At 37.1% G+C, this 23,993-nt stretch overlaps 1 long non-coding RNA gene across 2 annotated transcripts in view; it reads right to left on the bottom strand.

Annotated features, from left to right (window-relative positions):
* Positions 1-13,893, bottom strand: part of LOC129053081 (uncharacterized) — a 139,224-nt gene extending 125,331 nt beyond the window's left edge. For both annotated transcript variants that reach the window (XR_010138936.1, XR_008518207.1), the window contains exons 1-2: positions 13,409-13,893; positions 4,741-4,862 (exon numbers count right to left, since the gene is read on the bottom strand). This is a non-coding gene — a long non-coding RNA (uncharacterized LOC129053081). The remainder of the gene's footprint in view (positions 1-4,740; positions 4,863-13,408) is intronic.
* Between the last annotated feature and the right edge of the window lie 10,100 nt (positions 13,894-23,993).

The raw sequence follows: 23,993 nt of genomic DNA, 5'->3' as shown, positions 1-23,993 counted from the left end.
CTCTTGTCTGCTCTTTACATAAATCCCAAGATTTATGTAAAAATATAAGAAATCCAAATAACTAAAAATGTTTTTGAAACTATGTGGAGGACTCACGCTTCTTTATTTCAAAATTACTAACAAAGCTACAGTAATTAAAACTGTGTATATAGATAAGTAGAGTAGAATTAAAGTACAGAAATAAATCTGTATATTTATGGTCAATTGACTTTAGAGAGGGATGCTAACATATGAATAGGAATGAATTGTTCTTTCAACAAATGATGTTGGGATAATTGGATATATATAGGCAACAAAACAAATGTGGTTCCATACCTTACATACCATATACAAAATTAACTAAAAATGGATACAGACCTAAATTTGAAATATAGAACTATAAAACTCTAAGAAGAAAACATAAACATAAATCTCCATGACCTTAGATTGGGCAATGATTCTAGTATAAAAAGCCAAAAGCATAAGCAACAAAAGAAAAAGTAGACCAATGAGACTTCAACAGAATTAGAAACATTTGTGTTCAAAGGACACCATCAAGGCAATGAAAAGATTGCCCTTGTATAAGAGAAAATATTTTGCAATCATAAGTTTGATAAGGGCCTGTATATAGAATATATATAGAACTCTTACAACTGAACAATAAAAAGTCAAATAGCCAATTTTAAAATGAGCAAAGAGCCCAACCCTGCCGTACTGTGCTGCCATTGCCACCATCGTGATTGCCTGCATGGAGGCTGGCACCCCTGCATCCACCAAGGCCTCACCACAGCCAATGAAAGTGCACCTCACTACACTGCCACTGCTGCTGGCATATGCAAATGAGTATGGAATATGCTGCCACTGCCCAATGAAGAGCTTTGCCTGGCACCACCCATCAGAGTCCTGTGATGACAGGACTGAGAACATCTCAACCACTCCAGCACAGCAGGTTCTTAATCTGAAGGGGCCAGAGAAGAAAGCCAGGGGCCTGGTACAAGCCTGCCAGACTGAACTTAGCCCAGGAGTCCTGGGCCGAGCCTTGGCCCTGTTAAAATTTTCTAGAAATGTAGCTAGTTGAATGAACCTGCCTTATACCACAGTCAAACACCTAAGCACATCAAAGAGGACAAAAGGAAAAAAAAAAAATCCAAAGGATAGCAACTCCAAAGATTGGAGGAACATCAGCCTACAAAGATGCGAAGGGTCCAGCACAAAAACTCAGGCAACTAAAAAAGCCATAGTGTTTTCTTACTTCCAAATGACCACACTAGTTCCGCAGCATTGGTTCTTAGCCAGGCTGAAAAGACTGAAGTGACAGAAATAGAATTCAGAATATGAATAGGAATGAAGATCATCAACATTCAGGACAAATTCAAAACTCAATCCAAGGAATCTAAGGATTACAATAAAACAATACAGAAGCCGATAGATGAAATGGCCATTGTAAGAAAGAACCAAACTTATCTGATAGAGCTGAAAAACACATTACAAGAATTTCATAATGCAATTGCAAGTATTAACAGCAGAGTCAATCAAACTGAGGAAAGAAACTCAGAGCTCAAAGACTGGCTCTTCAAAATTATTCAATCGGACAAAAATAAAGAAAAACAATAAAGAAGAATAAAGAACACCTCCAAGAAATATGGAATTATGTAAAGAGACCAAATCTATGATTCACTGGTATTCCTGAAAAAGATGTGGTCAGAGAAAGCAACTTGGAAAACATATTTCAGGATAACACTCATAAATATTTCCCCAACTTCACTAGAGAGGCCAACATTCAAATTCAGGAAATGCAGAGAACCCCTGTGAAATATCATACAAGCACTAAGACACACAATTATCAGATTCTCCAAGGTCAAAATGAAAGAAAAATGCTAAAGGCAGCTAGAGAGAAGGGGCAGGTCACCTGCAAAGGGAACCTCCACAGGCTAACAGCAAACCTCAAACCTATCATCAGAAACCTAAGAAGCCAGAAAAGATTCAGAGCCCATTTGTAGCATTCTTAAAGAAAATAATTTTCAACCAACAATTTTATATCCAACAAAGTAAACTTCATAAGATAAAGAGAAATACAATATTTTTTAGACAAGCAAATGCTGGGGAAATTCATTACCATCAGACCTGCCTTACAAGAGCTCCTGAAGGGAGTGCTAAATATGGAAAAGAAAGATCTCTATGAGACACTGCAAAAACACACTGGAGGAACACTATAAAGCAACCACACAAACAACTTTGCATAATAACCAGCTAATTGCATGATCACAGAATTAAATCCACACATATCAATACTAACCTTGAATGTAAATGGGATAAATATTCCAATTAAAAGGCACAGAGTGGCAAGTTGGATAAAGAAGCAAAACTCAGTGGTATACGATCTTCAAGAGACTCTTCTCACATGCAGTGACTGTCATAGGCTCAAAATAAAAGGATGGAGAAAAATCTACTAAGCAAACAAACAAACAAACAAAAAATAAAGAAGGAAGCAGGGACTGCTATTCTCATTTCAGACACAACAAACTTGAAGCCAACCAGGATCAAAAAAGACAAAGGGCGTTACATAATGGTAAAGTGCTCAATTCAACAAGAAGACCTAACCATCATAAATATATATGCACCTAACACAGGAGCAACCAGATTCATAAAACAAGTTTTTAAAGACCTATGAAGATACTTAGATAACTACACTTATAAGTGTGAGCTAAACATGTAGTACATATGGACACAAAGAAGGGAACAACAGAAGTTGGGGCTTATTTGAGGGTGGAGAGTGGGAGGAGGGTGATGTTTGAAAAACTATGTATGGTATACTATGTTTATTACTTGAGTGATGAAATAATCTGTACACCAACCCTCTGTGACACATGATTTACCTATATAACAAACTTGCACATGTACCCCTGAATGTAAAATAAAAGTTAAAAAACTAAAAGTAAAAATGGTCAGAGAATTTGAATGAACATTTCTCCAAAGAAGATATAAATGGCCAATAAACACATGAAAAGATGGTCAACATAATTAGTTACTAAGAAAATGCAAATCAAAACCACAATGTGATACGACTTCACACCCACTAAGATGGTTACAATAAAAAAGACAGACATTTACTAGTGTTGGTCAGCATGTGGACAAATTGGAACCCTCATATGTTACTGGTTTGAAACATAAAATGATGCAGCCATTTTAGAAAATTATCTGGCAGTCCCTGAAGAAGTTAAACATGACACTGATATATGACACAGTAATGTTATTATAGGTTCAAGATAATTGAAAAGATATGTCTACACAAAACTTGTACAGAAATGCTAATTGAAATATTATTTGCAATAACCCAAACTGGAAATACTTCAAATGTCCATCAACCTAGTGATAGGTGAATAAGGTGTGATGTATTCATACGATGAGATATTCTTTGGCAATAAAAGGAAATGAAATACTAATAGATGCTACAACATGCATGAACCTTGAAACCATTATGCTAAGTCAAATAAACCACACAAAAGATCACATATAAAAAAAAAAAAAAGATCACATATAATATGACTCAATGTATTTGAAATATTCAGAATATGGAAACTTATAAAAACAAAAAGTAGATTAATGGTTTCCAAGGGATCAAGGAACAAAACAATGTGGTGTCACTGCTAGTGAGAATAAAGTTTGTTTTGGGGTGATAAAAATGTTGTAGAACTACGAAGTGGTAGTGTTTACACAACCTCACAAATACACTAAAAACCACTCAATTATACACTTTAAAATGGTAAATTTTGTTATAGGAAATTTATTTCTTGGTTTAAAAAGATAACAGAAATGACCTCCAGGTAGTAGTCTCCATTAAATATATCTCCCAACTTTTTAATCAATTTCCCTTAATGGTAACAAATTTAAAGCAAGCACATATCCTAATATATGTATATTTAATTATTTATAGATTATATACACATATGTTCTAATATATCATGTATCTTCTAAAACATATGCAATAAATGATTAGAGAAAAAATATTGATCATAATTCTATTTTTTTGGCGTGTTCCCATCAGTCATCTTGTGAAGATCCTGAAGTTCATAATTTCCAATTTGGAGTCACTAATCTAGGCAAAATGTGGTGGTGGCATAGATCAAAATGCTACTAATGCAAGTGGTATGTAGGGATTGAATTGAGGATATATTTGAAGGTGGAGTATATTGGATTTGCCAAAAATTACCTAAGCAATTGGGTTTATGGTGATGCTGTTCAGGGAGAAGGGGAAAACTGGAAGTCAATTTTGTGGGTAGAACTCAAGTGTCCTGTTTTGGACATTTTAGGATTTAGATGCCTATTAGATGTGCATCTGGATGCTATAATCTAGAGATGAGAAGAAAGACTAGGAGTGAATTCTTGTAGACTCCAACATTTGGAAATGGGACATAAGGGGAGGAAAAACCAACTAGTTTGATTTTAAAAAAGCAAATGTGGTATCAGAAAAACTAAAAGACTATGGAGTCCTAAAAGCCAAGTGAAGAAAGTGTCTCCAAATGTAAGATGTAATTACCCCATCAAATTCTGTGATTGAATCCTTAATATAAGGACTGAGAATGGATCATTAGATTTGGCAAGGTGGCTGGGCATGGTGGCTCGCACCTGTAATCCCAGCACTTCAGGAGGCCAAGGTGGGTGGATCACCTGAGGTCAGGAGTTCGAGACCAGCCTGGCCAACATAATGAAACCCCATCTCTACTAAAAATACAAAAATTAGCCGGGTGTGGTGTCACGTACCTATAGTTCCAGCTATCGGGTAGGATGAGGCAGGAGAATCTCTTGAACCCGGGAGGCAGAGGTTGCGGTGAGCCAAGATCATGCCACTGTACTCCGGCCTGGATAACAGAGCGATATTCCATCTCAAAAAAAAAAAAAAAAAAAAGAATTTGGCAAGGTGAGAATTCTTTCAGTGGAATGAAAGAACTATAAATCTAATGGGTGTTTGAGGTGAGAAAATGATGAAAATAAGTATGGATTACACTTTTTAGGAGTTAAGGGCAAAGTGATATGGCATATGTTAAACCAATCTTCCATCTAGGGATATATCCTACTTGGTCACGATGTATAACCTTTTTGATGTATTGTTGAATTAAGTTTGCTTGTATTTTATGGAGAATTTTTGCATCTGTGTCATCAGAGAGATTGACCTATAGCTTCCTTTTCTTGTGGTGTCTTTTTCAGGAACTCCCATACTGCTCTCCATAGTGGCTGCATCATTTTACAATCCCACCAACAGTGGACAATGGTTCCAATTTCTCCACATTCTCATCAACACTTACTTTCTTTCTTCGTATTTTTAATAGTAGCCATCTGCTATGGGTTGAATGTTTGTGTTCCTCCAAAATTCATGTTGAGACTTAATCCTCAATGCAATAAATGGGAAATTATTGGGTCATGAGGGTTGAGCCCTCATGAATGGGATTAATGCCCTTTTAAAGGAGGCTCTAATGACCTCTGGAGTTCCCTTTTGCCCTTCTGTCCTTTCCACCTTGTGAGGAAACAACATTCTTTCCCTGTGGAGAACACAGCTATAAGGCACCATCTTGGAAACAGAAAGTTTGCCTTTACTAGACACTGAATCTCCTGGCACCTTGATCTTGGACTTCTCAGCCTTCAGAACTGTGAGAAATAAATTTATATTATTTATAAATTACTCACTCTGTAGTACTTTGTTATAGAAGCACAAATGGACTAAGACACTATCCTAATAGTGAGGCTAGTTAGAAAGGGAGGCAGAGGACTTATGGCAGTAGCTAGAGGAGTCTGCAGTCTCTAAACTACTCTCCCATGATTCTCTGTCTCCTGGTATTCACACCCCTGTGTAATCCTCTTCCCTTGAGTTCTGGTTAGATTTAATGACTTACACCAAAAAACAGAAAGTGGCAGGAAGAATAGTGTCACTTCTGAGTTTAACTTACAAAAAGACTGTAGATTCTTTCTTCTTATTTTATTTTTATTTTTATTATTTTTTCTGAGACAGGGTCTCACTCTGTTGCCCAGGCTGGAGTGCAGTGGCATGATCTCAGGTCACTGCAACCTCCGCCTCCTGGGTTCAAATGATTCTCCTGTCTCAGCCTCCTGAGTAGCTGGGACTACAGGCATGTGCCACCATGCCTGACTAAATTTTTTGTATTTTTAGTAGAGACAGGGTTTCACTATGGTGGTCAGGCTGGTCTCAAACTCCTGACTCAAATGATCTGCCTGCCTCGGCTTCCCAAAGTGCTGGGATTACAGGCGTGAGCCACCACACCCAGCCTGTAGCTTCTCTCTTGATGTCTCCTTCTTTCTCCATGACTATCTGTGAACACTGGTGTGGGAGGTAACAAGCTTCTATACAGTGAGAAACTCTATGGAGAGGCCCAGGTGGTATATCAAGGAACTAAGGCCCTCCGTCCAGTAGCCCATGAGGAACTGATGCCAGCCAATAGCCTTGTGAGTGAATATGGAAGTGAATCCAGCTTTGTGATCACAGCCTTGTGAGTGAGTACGGTAGAGTCAGGATTGTTACCGAAGATAATAGTTTAATTAGTCTCATGAGAGAAACTAAACTAGAGACACCATGTAACCTGCTCCCAAATTTCTGATCCACATAAACTATGAGATAGTGCACATTGCTTTTAGCTGCTAAGTCCTGGGGAATTTGTTACACAGCAATAGACAACTAATATGGGGGTAGGGGAGTGAGGAGGGTGGTTGTGGGGTTTAAAGAGGGTTTTTTAAATGGGAGATACAGCATATTTGGTTTTTCTGTTTGTCATCAATCATTCTCGTTGGCATACAATGATATGGTAGAAAGGGGTGATAGTTTTAATCCTTGCTTAGGAACCCTGTACAAAAGTGAAAGGGTTGGTATTAGAAGCAAGAATGAAGCAGAGTGCACAATGTAATTGGGTTAGTAGAGTTGGAAGTGGGATGATGTGGACATTCTCTTCTGATTGCTTCTATTTTATCAGTAAAAGTAGGGATGTCATCACCTAAGAATGAAGAGAGACAGTAAAACTACATTGGTAATATGTAATTTTTTATAACAACTAACCTCTGGTGTAAAGACAGTTCATAGAATTTGAGAACAATAAAACTGTTGCTAGCCGGGCATGGTGGCTCACGCCTGTAATCCCAACACTTTGGGAGACTGAAGCAGGTGGATCACAAGGTCAGGAGTTCGAGACTAGCCTGGCCAACATGGTGAAACCCCGTCTCTACTAAAAATACAAAAATTAGCTGGGCATGGTGGCAGGCGCCTGTAATCGCAGCTACTCAGGAGGCTGAGACAGGAGAATCGCTTGAACCTGGGAGGTGGAGGGTGCAGTGAGCCGAGATAGTGCCATTGCACTCCAGCCTGGGTGATAGAGCGAGACTCTGTCTCAAAACAAAACAAAAACTGTTGCCAATACAAAGTAACTATGACTTTTGCCAGCTGTAGTCAAAAATGCTTATTTAAGCTTTTAAATATCTCATCCCTCTCCCTAAATTACATAAAGACCTGATAAATATAAACTTTGCAAAAGCCAAACAGAATAGTTATAAAAATTCTTGGGAAGTTTTCTTTGCAGGATCTATCTGTGAGGACCATATACACAGGCAAATAGTACCAAGAATAATATAAATCTGAGCGTGTCATGGGGGACATACTATAGCTCAAACTACTGAGGCAAACACTGGGACTGGGGTTGAGATTCTATGATCAATGGAAACCTGGGCCCATTCTTTTCTGGCCAGGGTAATTTGAAGTAAGGCATCATCAGACAAAGTATATCAGAGTTAGAGAACAGGAATTGGCTGAGTCCTAAGCTAAGCATTTTCAAGGGTAACAAAATAATGAGAGAATTAGAAATCCACAAATAAAAGCAGAACCATCTAGGAAGTTCCACATATAATGAGGCTTGGAATTGACATTCTAATAGCACCATCATTGTTAAATGAATAAATAAAACATGCCTCAATTCAAATCCACTGAGAAGTTCTCAGAGCATGATTAAAAGAAATTGAGTGGTAATTTAGTGAACATTGTACTGCAAAGGGAAAGCTTCAAAATATAATCAGTTTTGATGCCCAAGGCCTAACTATCATCCCTGAAAAGTTTACTATGATATTCACTTTTACTTTGCCAGTGTTGGTGGGAAACATTTCAGATATGACTCTATATATTCGGAAGAAAGTTTGAAATGATGGAAACTCAGAATAATCACAATAGCAGCAGTTGAACGGAATTACAAACATGAACCTAAAATGTATTCTCTCTCCTAAACTAAATCAGAGATCAAGCCCAATGGCCGATAGATCTTCTAACTCCATCTTACATTTATTTTTACCTTTTTAATGCAGTACACCTGGAAATCATTGAGCTTATTCATTGTGTGAGGCATTTGAAGCCTAATATGTTCATATAATAGTGGGCATGGTTACCATAAAGATTAGTTTGGTCTCACAATCTAGAAGTAAAATCAGTACCTTTATAGAAGAAAATGGTGTGCTCTTAGACCACCATAGCCAAATAGAGCTCCCCCTCCTCTAATGCCCCACAAAACTTTGTTTCATTCTTTTGGGATTTACTATATTATGCTTTATTTTTCAGGTATTTATGAGCATAAGTCATAAACTTAGAGCTCCTTGAAGCCATATATTGTCTCATATTCATCATCAAATATGGTAGTCATTATTGCTATTCACCAAATATTTCTGATTCTCTTTCCAGATATGGGAGGAGGTAGGTGACACTTTTCTCCCCCTTGAAGCCAATTCCAGTCTCACCACTTGTGGGTCAATTGAATGTCAGTGAAAAGTATGTTTGTAATTTTCAAAGGAAAGCTTTAAGAACCAGTATCTAATCCATCACATTCTTTTTTTCTGGCTCAGCAATTATGAAAGCTCAGATGTGGAGCTCCCCTCAGCATGGGTCTCAGGAAAGCTTTCTGGATTTTAATCCAATGTGGTTATTGAGAAGATATTGAAGCCATAATAATACACTCAAAATCTGTCAGTTTTCCTAATCACAGCTTATACTACTTCGGGATGAATTTGACCACTGAGATCTTCACTATTTCTTTAAAATCTGTGATGCTTGGAGATCAGTACCTTGCATCTACACAAGTACCCCCATCAGAACAACTGCCAACTCCTAATTTTGTATGCAAGAATGCCACATGTTCCCAACATTCAAGAACCCATGAATATTCCATCTCTTCAGTATTGGGGAATTCAGCTCTGAAACAATTTCACTTATCAAACTGTCTGGGCTTATATCTTTGTGAAGCTAGAGACATCTGAAAGCAATAAAAATAAAATGTGAAACCCTCAAACCACTAGTAGAACAATTACATCAAGAAAATTAGAGCTACTCATTGGATACATACTAGGAGAAACAGTCACTAATATATATAAATTTTAAAACTTACACAAGTTGAATCAATCTGGAAAAACAAAATGCCAAAACTGTCACAACAATTTGAAAACTTCATTAAACTAATTACATTAAAGAAATGAAATGATAAGGCAAAGCCTTCCCTTCAGATGAGCACCAGACCCAAATTTTTTTTATAGCTAGGTTTTACTGACTTTCCAAGAATAGTCAACCCCATCTGTATTAGTCCATTTTTACACTGCTGATAAAGACATAACCAAGACTGAGAAGAAAAGGAGGTTTAATTTGACTTACAGTTCCACATGGCTGGGGAGGTCTCATAATCATGGCAAAGGGTGAAAGGCATTTCTTAAATGTCAGCAGCAAGAGAGAAATGAGGAAGAAGCAAAAGTGGAAACCCCTGATAAATCCATCAGATCTCATGAAACTTATTCACTATCATGAGAATAGCACAGGAAAAACTGGCCCCCATTATTCAATTACCTCTCCCTGAGTCCCTCCCACAACACATGGGAATTCTGGGAGGTAAAATTCAAGTTGAGATTTGGGTGGGGACACAGCCAAACTATATCACCACCTTATACAAATTTTTGCAGAGAAACTAATATTATTAGACTCTCATAGCCTTAATACCAAAGCCAGTTAAACATATTATTAAAAATTATGAAATTCAAAGACTGTTGATATTAAAATTATTAACATAGTGTTAGGTAACTGTATTCAAGTATAGGAAAAAATAACATGTCATGACCAAATAGAATCTACCTCTGGGACAAAAGAATACTTTAGTGCCAGAAAAATTTTGTCAATGTAATTTCCACTTTAACAGACCAAAAGGAGTCTCTCTTCATGATAAAAGTATTTACCAAATTAATAACAGAATGAACTATTTCTAACTTCATAAAATATATATACTAAAAACCCAAAGCAAGCACTTTTTTTTTTTTGAGAGGAAGTCTCGCTCTTGTCCCCCATGCTGGAGTGCGATGGGGGGATTGCGGTTCGCTGCAACCTCCGCCTCCCGGGTTCAAGAGATTCTCCTGCCTCAGCTGCCTGAGTAGCTGGGATTACAGGTGCCTGCCACCACGCCCGGCTAATTTTTGTATTTTTAGAGAGAAGGGTTTTCACCATGTTGGCCAGGCTGGTCTCCTGACCTCAGGTCATCTGCCCGCCTAGGCCTCCCAAAGTGCTGGGATTACAGGCATGGGCCACTGCACCCAGCCGCAAGCACTTTTTAAGACAGAAAGCACATACAAATTTTCTGTAAAGTTAGAAACTAAACAAGGATGCTGACTATCATTGCTATGTTTTATGATAGCACGTTGTTTCTGATATAATGTGAATTTTGAAAACACACTTTTTTCTAGCATGATTAATATATCAAAATAATTTGAGTGTAACATGCATTTTGTGTTTTCTTATGCATGATTTCTTCCAGGAGAAACACTAGGCAAACACAGGAAACCATACCCAGCTGAACTGAACCAAAGAGGAGTAAACAAAACATGTGTTTGTGCTCACTCTCTCTCACACAAACACATTCACAAACTTCAACATGCACCAGCTCCCTCAGTTTACTCCGTGCTTATGAGCCACGCTTGCTCACATCTGGCATTCCAACTTTCTACCTGATTTCAGATAATCCTCCCACCATTTCACAAAAACTCACAAACTGCAATACTTCCACTACCCATGTCCACAAACTTACTTCAAATCTTTTTCAAGGTAAAATGCCATATTTATTGGTGCATTCATATGTTTCCTAACCATTTAACATGCAAAATTCTGTAATACCATTTATTTTAAGTTCTTAAAATTATTTTTTAAAATGTGTCCCTGATGAAGTTTTCAAATGTGACCCTAACCCCATTTGTCCACAAGCCCTGTGATATTTATTGAATAATTTTGTATATCATTGTGCTTTTTAGGAATTCATATTCCCTGTTAGAACAGAACAGACTGTATTAGAAGTCCTGATCAATGCAATAAGAAAAGTAAAGAAAATAAAAGGTATTAATACTACAAGAGAAAAGAGTGCTGTTATTTGCAGATGGTATGATAATTTTCACGGAAAGTTGAAGAGAATCCCCAAACTATTAGAACTAGTTGAAGAGTTCAAAAAGGTTGCTGAACACAAGTCAACATAAAAATCAATAGCATTTCTCTAGATCAATAACTAATTACAAGAGAAAATAAGATAAAATTTACAATAGCAGAGAACATTATAAGTTATCTAAAATGTAATTTATTCAAAACCCCCACAAAACCTAATAAAGAACTTGTAAATGCTTACAAAAGGCTTTAAATGATACCTGAATAAATGGAACTATATCCCATATTGTTGCATGCATTTCCACTCAAAATAATCTACAGGTTTAATGAAATTATAACAAAAATGCAGCACTAGTTTAGCAGTAATTAGGCAAACAGATTCTAAAATTTTTAGAAAGAAGTAAATGTTTACAAATAGCAGCGACAATTCTAAAAGAGAAGACTAAGAAAGGGTCTTGCCCTACCAAGTTTTAAAACATATTACAAGGTTGTATCACAAATCAAGGATAGGTTATTTAATGGAAAGAATTGGAAAAACTTTTACCACACTGAGAAGATGAACTAAGACCTGTACTTCTCACAATGTGCAAAAAATTAACTCCAGATGAAATGCAAAGCTGTAACTTTCTTAGAAGAAAATATGAGATAAAATCCATTAATGTTGGGTTTTCAGAATATTTTTTAGAAAGATGAAACAAACACAAAATATAATGGAAAAAGCTATATTTGATCATATCAAAATCTAAGGCTCTGTTCATTAAAATATAGTATAGACAAAGAATGATGAGGGTAAGATCATTTTCAATGTCAAAAGCACAAATAAATTAATATATGGAACAGCGGGTCTCGATCCTATGAAATCAAATATTCCTTTTCTTATTGTATTGTAACTGCCCTGTGTTAAAATAAAGCCTATAGATAATATAAACTGCCAAAAAGGTAATTATATAGTGATAAATGGGTTAATTTAGCAAGAGAATATAATAATGGTAAATATATAGGCACTCAACATTGGATTACCCAGATATATAAAGCAAATTATAATTAGAGAAAGATCCTAATACAATAATAAGTGAGGACTTTCAGCATTGAACAGATCACCTAGACAAAAATCAACAAAGAAATATCAGATGTAATTTGCATTATAGACCAAATGGACCTAATAGACATTTATAGAACATTTTGCTTCACAGCTGCAGAATACACATTCTTCTCCTCAGTGCATAGATGATTCTCAGGGAGAGACCATATGTTAGGCAACAAAACTCATCTCAACAAATTCAAAAAATTAAAACCATATCAAGAATCTTTTATCTTTTCTGACCACAATGGAATAAGAATAGAAATCAATAACAAGAGGAACTTTAGTAACACTACAAATACATTAAAATTAAACAATATGCTTCTGAACAACCAGAGGGTCATTTTAAAAATCAGAAGGAAATTAAAACTTTTCTTGAAACAAATGAAAATGGAAACACAACATACCAAAACTTATGGTATACAACAAAAGCAGTACTAAGAGGGAAGTTTGTAGGAATAAACACCTATATCAGAAAAGTAGAAAAACTTCAAATACACAATCAAACAATGTGTCTTAAAGAACTAGAAAATCAAGAGCAAGCCCAAGATTACTAAACCCAAGATTAGTAGGAGAAAAGAAATAATAAAAGCAAGCCCAAAATTACTAAACCCAAAATTAATAGAAGAAAAAAATAATAAAGATAGGAACATAAATAAATAAATTTGAAACTAAAAACATCCAAAATGTCAATGAAATGAAAAGTTGTTTTTCTGAAAAGATAAACAAAATTGACAAGTCTTTAGCCAGACTAACAAAAATAAAGACAGATGAAATCAGAGATGAAAAAGACATTACAACAGATACTAAAGAAATTCAAAGGGTTATTAATGACTATTATGAGCAACTATATGCCAATAAATTGGAAAACCTACATCAAATGAGTAAATTCTTAGACACACACAACCTACCAAGAATTAACCATGAAGAGACAATTGGCTGGAGCTAAGATGGCCGAATAGGAACAGCTCCGGTCTACAGCTCCCAGCATGAGCGACGCAGAAGACGGTGATTTCTGCATTTCCATCTGAGGTACCGGGCTCATCTCACTAGAGAGTGCCAGACAGTGGGCACAGGACAGTGGGTGCAGCCCACCGTGCACGAGCCAAAGCAGGGCGAGGCATTGCCTCACTCAGAAAGCACAAGGAGTCAGGGAGTTCCCTTTCCTAGTCAAAGAAAGGGGTGATAGACAGCACCTGGAAAATCGGGTCACTCCCACCCCAATACTGCGCTTTTCCGATGGGCTTAAAAAACGGCGCACCAGGAGATTATATCTCCCACCTGGCTCAGAGGGTCCTACGCCCACGGAGTCTCGCTGATTGCTAGCACAGCAGTCTGAGATCAAACCGCAAGGCGGCAGAGAGGCTGGGGGAGGGGTGCCCGCCATTGCCCAGGCTTGCTTAGGTAAACAAAGCAGCCGGGAAACTCCAACTGGGTGGAGCCCACCACAGCTCAAGGAGGCCTGCCTGCCTCTGTAGGCTCCACCTCTGTGGGCAGGGCACAGACAAACAAAAAGACAGCAGTAACCTCTGCAGACTTAAATGTCCCTGTCTGACAGCTTTGAAGAGAGCAGTGGTTCTCCCAGCAGGCAGCTGGAGATCTGAGAAGAGGCAGACTGCCTCCTCAAGTGGGTCCCTGACCCCTGACCCATGAGCAGCCTAACTGGGAGGCACCCCCCAGCAGGGGCAGACTGACACCTCACATGGCCGGGTACTCCTCTGAGACAAAACTTCCAGAGGAACGATCAGACAGCAGCATTCGCGGTTCATGAAAATCCTCTGTTCTGCAGCCACGGCTGCTGGTACCCAGGCAAACAGGGTCTGGAGTGGACCTCTAGCAAACTCCAATAGACCTGCAGCTGTGGGTCCTGTCTGTTAGAAGGAAAACTAACAAACAGAAAGGACATCCACACCAAAAACCCATCGGTACATCACCATCATCAAAGACCAAAAGTAGATAAAACCACAAAGATGGGGAAAAACAGAGCAGAAAAACTGGAAACTCTAAAAAGCAGAGTGCCTCTCCTCCTCCAAAGGAATGCAGCTCCTCACCAGCAACGGAACAAAGCTGGACGGAGAATGACTTTGACGAGTTGAGAGAAGAAGGCTTCAGATGATCAAACTACTCTGAGCTACAGGAGGAAATACAAACCAAATGCAAAGAAGTTGAAAACTTTGAAAAAAATTTAGACGAATGTATAACTAGAATAACCAATACAGAGAAGTGCTTAAAGGAGCTGATGGAGCTGAAAGCCAAGGCTTGAGAACTATGTGAAGAATGCAGAAGCCTGAGGAGCGGATGCGATCAACTGGAAGAAAGGGTATCAATGATGGAAGATGAAATGAAGTGAGAAGGGAAGTTTAGAGAAAAAAGAATAAAAAGAAATGAACAAAGCCTCCAAGAAATATGGGACTCTGTGAAAAGACCAAATCTACGTCTGATTGGTATACCTGAAAGTGACGGGGAGAATGGAACCAAGTTGGAAAACACTCTGCAGGATATTATACAGGAGAACTTCCCCAATCTAAAAGGCAGGCCAACATTCAGATTCAGGAAATACAGAGAACGCCACAAAGATACTCCTTGAGAAGAGCAACCCCGACACGTAATTGTCAGATTCACCAAACTTGAAATGAAGGAAAAAATGTTAAGGGCAGCCAGAGAGAAAGGTTGGGTTAACCACAAAGGGAAGCCCATCAGACTAAAAGCTGATCTCTCGGCAGAAACTCTGCAAGCCAGAAGAGAGTGGGGGCCAATATTCAACATTCTTAAAGAAAAGAATTTTCAACCCAGAATTTCATATCCAGCCAAACTAAGCTTCATAAGTGAAGGAGAAATAAAATACTTTACAGACAAGCAAATGCTGAGAGATTTTTGTCACCACCAAGCCTGCCCTAAAAGAGCTCCTGAAGGAAGCACTAAACATGGAAAGGAACAACTGGTACCAGCCGCTGCAAAATCATGCCAAAATGTAAAGACCATCGAGACTAGGAAGAAACTGCATCAACTAACGAGCAAAATAACCAGCTAACATCATAATGACAGGATCAAATTCACACATAACAATATTAACTTAAAATGTAAATGGACTAAATGCTCCAATTAAAAGACACAGACTGGCAAATTGGATAAAGAGTCAACACCCATCAGTGTGCTGTATTCAGGAAACCCATCTCACGTGCAGAGACACACATAGGCTCAAAATAAAAGGATGGAGGAAGATCTACCAAGCAAATGGAAAACAAAAAAAGGCAGGGGTTGCAATCCTAGTCTCTGATAAAAAAGACTTTAAATCAACAAAGATCAAAAGAGACAAAGAAGGCCATTACATAATGGTAAAGGGATCAATTCAACAAGAAGAGCTAACTATCCTAAATATATATGCACCCAATACAGGAGCACCCAGATTCATAAAGCAAGTCCTGAGTGACCTACAAAGAGACTTAGACTCCCACACAATAAAAATGGGAGACTTTAACACCCCACTGTCAACATTAGACAGATCAACGAGACAGAAAGTTAACAAGGATACCCAGGAATTGAACTCAGCTCTGCACCAAGCAGACCTAATAGACATCTACAGAACTCTCCACCCCAAATCAACAGAATATATACTTTTTTCAGCACCACACCACACCTATTCCAAAATTGACCACATAGTTGGAAGTAAAGCTCTCCTCAGCAAATGTAAAAGATCAGATATTATAAGAAACTGTCTTCAGACCACAGTGCAATCAAACTAGAACTCAGGATTAAGAAACTCACTCAAAACTGCTCAACTACATGGAATCTGAACAACCTGCTCCTGAATGACTACTGGGTACACAACGAAATGAAGGCAGAAATAAAGATGTTCTTTGAAACCAACGAGAACAAAGACACAACATACCAGAATCTCTGGGACACATTCAAAGCAGTGTGTAGAGGGAAATTTATAACACTAAATGCCCACAAGAGAAAGCAGGAAAGAACCAACATTGACACCCTAACATCACAATTAAAAGAACCAGAAAAGCAAGAGCAAACACATTCAAAAGCTAGCAGAAGGAAAGAAATAACTAAAATTAGAGCAGAACTGAAGGAAATAGAGACACAAAAAACCCTTCAAAAAATTAATGAATCCAGGAGCTGTTTTTTTGAAAGGATCAACAAAATGGATAGAACGCTAGCAAGACTAATAAAGAAGATAGAGAGAAGAGTCAAATAGACACAATAAAAAATGATAAAGGGGATATCACCACCGATCCCACAGAAATACAAACTACCATCAGAGAATACTACAAACACCTCTATGCAAATAAACTAGAAAATCTAGAAGAAATGGATAAATTCCTCAACACATACACCCTCCCAAGACTAAACCAGGAAGAAGTTGAATCTCTGAATAGACCAATAACAGGCTCTGAAATTAAGGCAATAATTAATAGCTTACCAACCAAAAAGAGTCCAGGACCAGATGGATTCACAGCCGAATTCTACCAGAGGTACAAGGAGGAACTGGTACCATTCCTTCTGAAACTATTCCAATCAATAGAAAAAGAGGGAATCCTCCCTAACTCATTTTATGAGGCCAGCATCATCCTGATACCAAAGCTGGGTAGAGACACAACCAAAAAAGAGAATTTTAGACCAATATCCTTGATGAACATTGATGCAAAAATCCTCAATAAAATACTGGCAAACTGAATCCAGCAGCACATCAAAAAGCTTATCCATCATGATCAAGTGGGCTTCATCCCTGGGATGCAAGGCTGGTTCAATATACGCAAATCAATAAATGTAATCCAGCATATAAACAGAACCAAAGACAAAAACCACATGATTATCTCGATAGATGCAGAAAAGGCCTTCGACAAAATTCAACAACCCTTCATGCTAAAAACTCTCAATAAATTAGATATTGATGGGACGTATCTCAAAATGATAAGAGCTATCTATGACAAACCCACAGCCAACATCATACTGAATGGGCAAAAACGGGAAGCATTCCCTTTGAAAACTGGCACAAGATAGGAATGCCTTCTCTCACCACTCCTATTCAACATAGTATTGGAAGTTCTGGCCAGGGCAATTAGGCAGGAGAAGGAAATAAAGGGTATTCAATTAGGAAAAGAGGAAGTCAAATTGTCCCTGTTTGCAGATGACATGATTGTATATCTAGAAAACCCCATTGTCTCAGCCCAAAATCTCCTTAAGCTGATAAGCAACTTCAGCAAAGTCTCAGGATACAAAATCAATGTGCAAAAATCACAAGCATTCCTAGACACCAATAACAGACAAACAGAGAGCCAAATCATGAGTGAACTCCCATTCACAATTGCTTCAAAGAGAATAAAATACCTAGGAATCCAACTTACAAGAGATGTGAAGGACCTCTTCAAGGAGAACTACAAACCACTCCTCAATGAAATAAAAGAGGATACAAACAAATGGAAGAACATTCCATGCTCATGGGTAGGAAGAATCAATATCGTGAAAATGGCCATACTGCCCAAAGTAATTTATAGATTCAATGCCATCCCCATCAAGCTACCAATGACTTTCTTCACAGAATTGGAAAAAACTACTTTAAAGTTCATATGGCACCAAAAAAGAGCCCACATCACCAAGTCAATCCTAAGCCAAAAGAACAAAGCTGGAGGCATCACGCTACCTGACTTCAAACTATACTACAAGGCTACAGTAACCAAAACAGCATGGTACTGGTACCAAAACAGAGATATAGATCAATGGAACAGAACAGAGCCCTCAGAAATAACACCACATATCTACAACTATCTGATCTTTGACAAACCTGAGAAAAACAAGCAATGGGGAAAGGTTTTCCTATTTAATAAATGGTGCTGGGAAAACTGGCTAGCTATATGTAGAAAGCTGAAACTGGATCCCTTCCTTACACCTTACACAAAAATTAATTCAAGATGGATTAAAGACTTAAACGTTAGACCTAAAACCATAAAAACCCTAGAAGAAAACCTAGGCAATACCATTCAGGACATAGGCATGGGCAAGGACTTCATGTCTAAAACACCAAAAGCAATGGCAACAAAAGCCAAAATTGACAAATGGGATCTAATTAAACTCAAGAGCTTCTGCATAGCAAAAGAAACTACCATCAGAGTGAACACGCAACCTACAAAATGGGAGAAAATTTTCACAACCTACTCATCTGACAAAGGGCTAATATCCAGAATCTACAACGAACTCCAACAAATTTACAAGAAAAAAACAAACAACCCCATCAAAAAGTGGGCGAAGGACATGAGCAGACACTTCTCAAAAGAAGACATTTATGCAGCCAGAAAACACATGAAAAAATGCTCACCATCACTGGCCATCAGAGAAATGCAAATCAAAACCACAATGAGATACCATCTCACACCAGTTAGAATGGCAATCAATAAAAAGTCAGGAAACAACAGGTGCTGGAGAGAATGTGGAGAAATGGGAACACTTTTACACTGTTGCTGGGACTGTAAACTAGTTCAATCCTTGTGGAAGTCAATGTGGCGATTCCTCAGAGATCTAGAACTAGAAATACCATTTGACCCAGCCATCCCATTACTGGGTATATACCCAAAGGACTATAAATCATGCTGCTATAAAGACACATGCACACGTATGTTTATTGCGGCACTATTCACAATAGCAAAGACTTGGAACCAACCCAAATGTCTGACAATTATGGACTGGATTAAGAAAATGTGGCACATATACACCGTGGAATACTATGCAGCCATAAAAAATGATGAGTTCATGTCCTTTGTAGGGACATGGATGAAATTGGAAATCATCATTCTCAGTAAACTATCGCAAGAACAAAAAACCAAACACCGCATGTTCTCACTCATAGGTGGGAATTGAACAATGAGAACACATGGACACAGGAAGAAGAACATCACCCTCTGGGGACTGTTGTGGGGTGGGGGGTGGGCGGAGGGATAGCATTAGGAGATATACCTAATGCTAAATGACGAGTTAATGGGTGCAGTACACCAGCATGGCACATGTATACATATGTAACTAACCTGCACATTGTGCACATGACCCTAAAACTTAAAGTATAATAATGATAAAATAAAATAAAAATAAAAAAAAAGGAATTAACCATGAAGAAATCCAAGACCTGGATAAACCAAGAGCAAGTAATGGGGTAAAAGCAGTAATAAAAAGTCTCTCATAATAGAAAATCCCTGGACCTGATGCCTTCATTGCAGAATTCTACCAAACATTTAAAGAAAAATCAATACCATTCTTACTCAAACAATTCCAAAAAATCAAGAAAGGAATACTTCCAAACTCATTCTATGTGATCAGTATTACTCTGACAAAAAAAACCAGATGAAGACACAACACAAAAGGAATACTATAGGGCACTAACTCCGATTAACATAGGTACAAAAATCCTCAACAAGAAACTAGCAAATCAAATTCAACAACACATTAAAAAGATCATTCATTATGATGAAGTGGGATTTATCCCAGGGATGCAAGGATGGTTCAACATACGCAAATCAGTAAATGTGATACATCATATCAGCAGAATGAAGGACAAAAATCCTATGATCATTTCAATTGAGGCAGAAAAAAGCATTTGATAAAATTCAACATCCCTTCATATAGAAAATTCAACATCCCTCAAAAAACTGCATGTAGAAGGAACTTACCTCAACATGATAAAAGCCATATACAACAAAACCACAGCTAGTATCATACTGATTGGGGAAAAACTGAAAGCCTTTCCTTTAAGACCTGGAAAATACAAGGATGCCCACTTTCACCACTTTTATTCAGTATAGTATTAGAAGTCCTAGCCAGCATAACTAAAGAGAAAGAAATAAGGAGTATGCAAATTGGAAAGGAAGAGTCAAATTATTGTTATTTGGAGAAGATATGATATTATATTTAGAAATATTGAAGGACTCCACCAAAACACTATGAGAACTAATAAATTCAGTAAGTTGCAGGATACAAAATCAACATAAAGATCAGTACCATTTCTGTATGCCAACAGTGAACAATGTGAAAAAGAAATGAAGAAATTAATCTCATTTACAATAGCTACAACGAAATAAATTACTGAAGAATAAACTTAATCAAAGAAAGATATCTACATTGAAAACTATAAAACATTGATGAAAGAAATTCAAGAGGACATACAAAATGGAAAAATATTCCATGTTTATTGATTGGAAAATCAATATTGTTAAAATGTTCGTAGTACCCAAAGAATATAGATTCAATGCAATTTATAGATTCAATGCAATCTATATCAAAATGGCAATGACATTCTTCACAGAAATAGAAAAAACAATCCTCAAATTTACATGAAACCACAAAAGACACAGCCAAAGCTACCCTGAGCAAGATGGAAATATTTACAAGCAGGCACGCATTTAACTCTGCTGATAATCTAGGGAGGGGATTTCTTTTTTAAAAGCAATATAAGGTCTTTTTTTTGTATAAGTTGTAAAAACTTCAATGATACATCCTAATGCAGGCAACAATCAGGCAGCACCAGTATCCTTACATGTATAAAATTTTATGGCAATTTTACAGACCCCTTAGAAAGCACTTTAAAAATATAGAATAAAATATTAATACCCTTAATTAATTCTACTTCTGGGACTTATGTTTAGGAAATTATTCAAAATCAAACTATAGTAAACATTATATCAATGTGAATGTTTGGTGCAGCATTGTCTAAAACAACCATCCTAAATGTCTAATAATAGGGGAGTGGGAAGAAAGTATATTATGTTCTTTCACTGGAAAATTACACATTCAGAAAAATGATAACTATAAAGAATAGAGAACAGCATCTAAAATATTTTGGGTTACTATTAATATGGTTAAAACTGTTAAAAAAAGGATACATTGGGTACTGCAAGAAACCATACAAAAATGTTAATAATAATTATATTAGGGTAGAAAAGGGATTATATAACTTAATGTTAGGAATTTCTAATTTGTGTCTGAAATACATAAAAATTTGGAAAGACATCTGAACTTGAGAGGTCTATCTTGTCTCTATGATATAGAGCTATAATTTTTGAATTGGAGGACCATTTCATCAGCTATCTAGAATTGCCTTGGATCAATATAGCACAGTTTTTTTCAATCCTGGCTGCTCATAAGAATTATATGAGGAGTTTAAAAAAAAATAGTAATGCCAAAGCCAATCTCCAGAGTTTCTGATTAAATTGGTTTAGGGTTGGGCCTAAATATTAGAGTTTTTGTCTGTGATATTTGATTTGACTTTTTTTCAGTCTCCCAGGTGATACTGTTTTGTAGTCAGGATTGAGAGCAGCAATCTAAAGAAATTCTGTAAACCCCCCCCCCCCTTTTTCATAGAACTTTAGCAGTTACCAAAACTTAGATGCATGTTAAAAAAATAAAGAGCATAAGATTTTTTTTGAAAAAGAAACACCTTAACCTAATGTGATGAAATTTAAGAGAAATCAATTTAACATCCTTTACTCAAATTCCACCCCTCCCCTAAAAATTCCTCAAATAATAAAAACAATATCTTTACAAGATATAGGTGCTGAGGCTTAACATTAAATCATGATTTTAAAAAAGACTTAGATATAGTCGAAAACTAGTTCAGTATGAGTCCATCGTTTAAATATCATTTTAAAAATAGTGCACATGTAGACTGCTTTAATAGATATTTAGCATTTTGAATGATGGAGATGTGTTACCCTCTACTCTGCACTTGTCAATCCACTCAGGAGGACTTTATTGTTTTCTAGGTGCCACTTTTAAGATGAGCAGAGACTGCAAGCAAAGGACCAAGATGGACGTGGGATGAAACCATACAGGATCAAGAGACAAATAACTTCAGGGGAGACAAAAGGGTACACCATAAGTTCCTTCAACTATTTTCAGGGTTATTATATGGAAACAAGACTGAGCAATTTCTTCTAAATTTAAAGAATTTTAAAGAGAGATTGGATCAGTTCTGTGTGGCACTAGATTTAAGCACTATTATGAATGTTTGAAGAAGATAGATTTTGTGTCACTATAAGTTGAAATTTGTAATAGAATGTTCAAAAAAGAGACTGGACTGCCTCATGACATAATGAGATGCCCATCATCAAAAGTATTCAAGTAAAAGGGAGCAATTATTTGACATAGTTTCTCTTTTGCATACTGAAACAATGGATGGAGGATTTTGAGACATAAGTATAGATATTTTCTAATGTTCCTTCCAACCTTGAAAAGCTCTGTGAATTGTTCATGTGCAAATTATTCTTCTTCTCCACTCCAGTTTCAGCCTATGTTCCAGTTTCAGCCTATGTTCCAATTTCAGCCTATATGTTTTTGAATAACAAATTTCACTTCTATATCAAAAGAGAAAGAAAAAAAAGCACAGAGCAGTGTCCCATAATTAACATCATAACATTGCTTTTAGTAAATCACTTTGGCTTTTTATTTTAGTTTAGTTTAGTTTCAGGTCAAGAGGAGGCTTGTACTTTGTTTTAGTTACATCAGATAGAAATCTATTGCCTGATAACAGTCTCTGCATCCTTATGGCAGGCACTGCTGGTTATTGTTCATCCAACAGCCATGCCCCCTGCTACCTTCCTAACAGAATACTGATTTTGTTCAGTATAAGCAGCGACAAGCTCAGGGAAGGTGGATATCTCTCCAGTCCAAACCAAACATGAACCCCATTGCCCTCTTGCCAGTGATCTGTTTAGGGATGAGCATGTGACCAAGTTTGTTTAAAAATATGTAAGGGGAATTTTTTCATGGGGGTGAGGGGAGAAGGCTTCTGTGAAAGGTTTCCTTCCTGTTGAATAGCAGAGGATGCAGCAGGAAAGTATCTTTCTTCCACTCTTTGATGGGTTCTCTGACAATGTGATATTTTGGCAGCCATCTCGCAACCCTGATGGAAAAGCTAAAATAATTTCAGAGAAACCAACTGAGACTCTTGCCATTGTAGACCCAGGAAAAGCCCAGTTATGGAGTTTTATTAAGTGAGATAATAAATCTCTATTTTAAAAGTCATTTATTAGTTAGATATTCTATTACTTGCAACATAAATATTCTAAAAATAGGGCCCCAGAAGAAGAATTCTGGTTGAATGAACTGCAGAAACAATGTGACAAATACACGTATATAGAAGAATACATTTATAGTTAGGTAGTAGCATAATCAATTAGCCCTGGAAGAATCTGGAAGTTACCTACCAATATCTATGTCAGCTTATCTATCTAGCTATCTATGTCTGTCTGTCTGTCTGTCTGTCTATCTACCTACCTACCTACATATCCATAATTCAAGAGCTGTAACAATCATGTTAAATGACACAGCGACTCCTCAAACCAAACAATCTGGTTTAACAATCAATTGAACCACTTTTAGTGTTAATCCCTGCATTGTTTCAGCTACATACGTTCTATGTACAAACATTATCCAACCACTTGCAGATTAATGCATGAACACATGGCTACAAAGTGGGTATGGCAGTAAGTGATAAGATCAAGT

Source organism: Pongo abelii, chromosome X (genome assembly GCF_028885655.2).
Source record: "Pongo abelii isolate AG06213 chromosome X, NHGRI_mPonAbe1-v2.0_pri, whole genome shotgun sequence".
NCBI lineage: Eukaryota > Metazoa > Chordata > Mammalia > Primates > Hominidae > Pongo > Pongo abelii.
The sequence above is the reverse complement of the archived record's forward strand: the minus strand, read 5'-3'. Positions and strand labels throughout refer to the sequence as shown.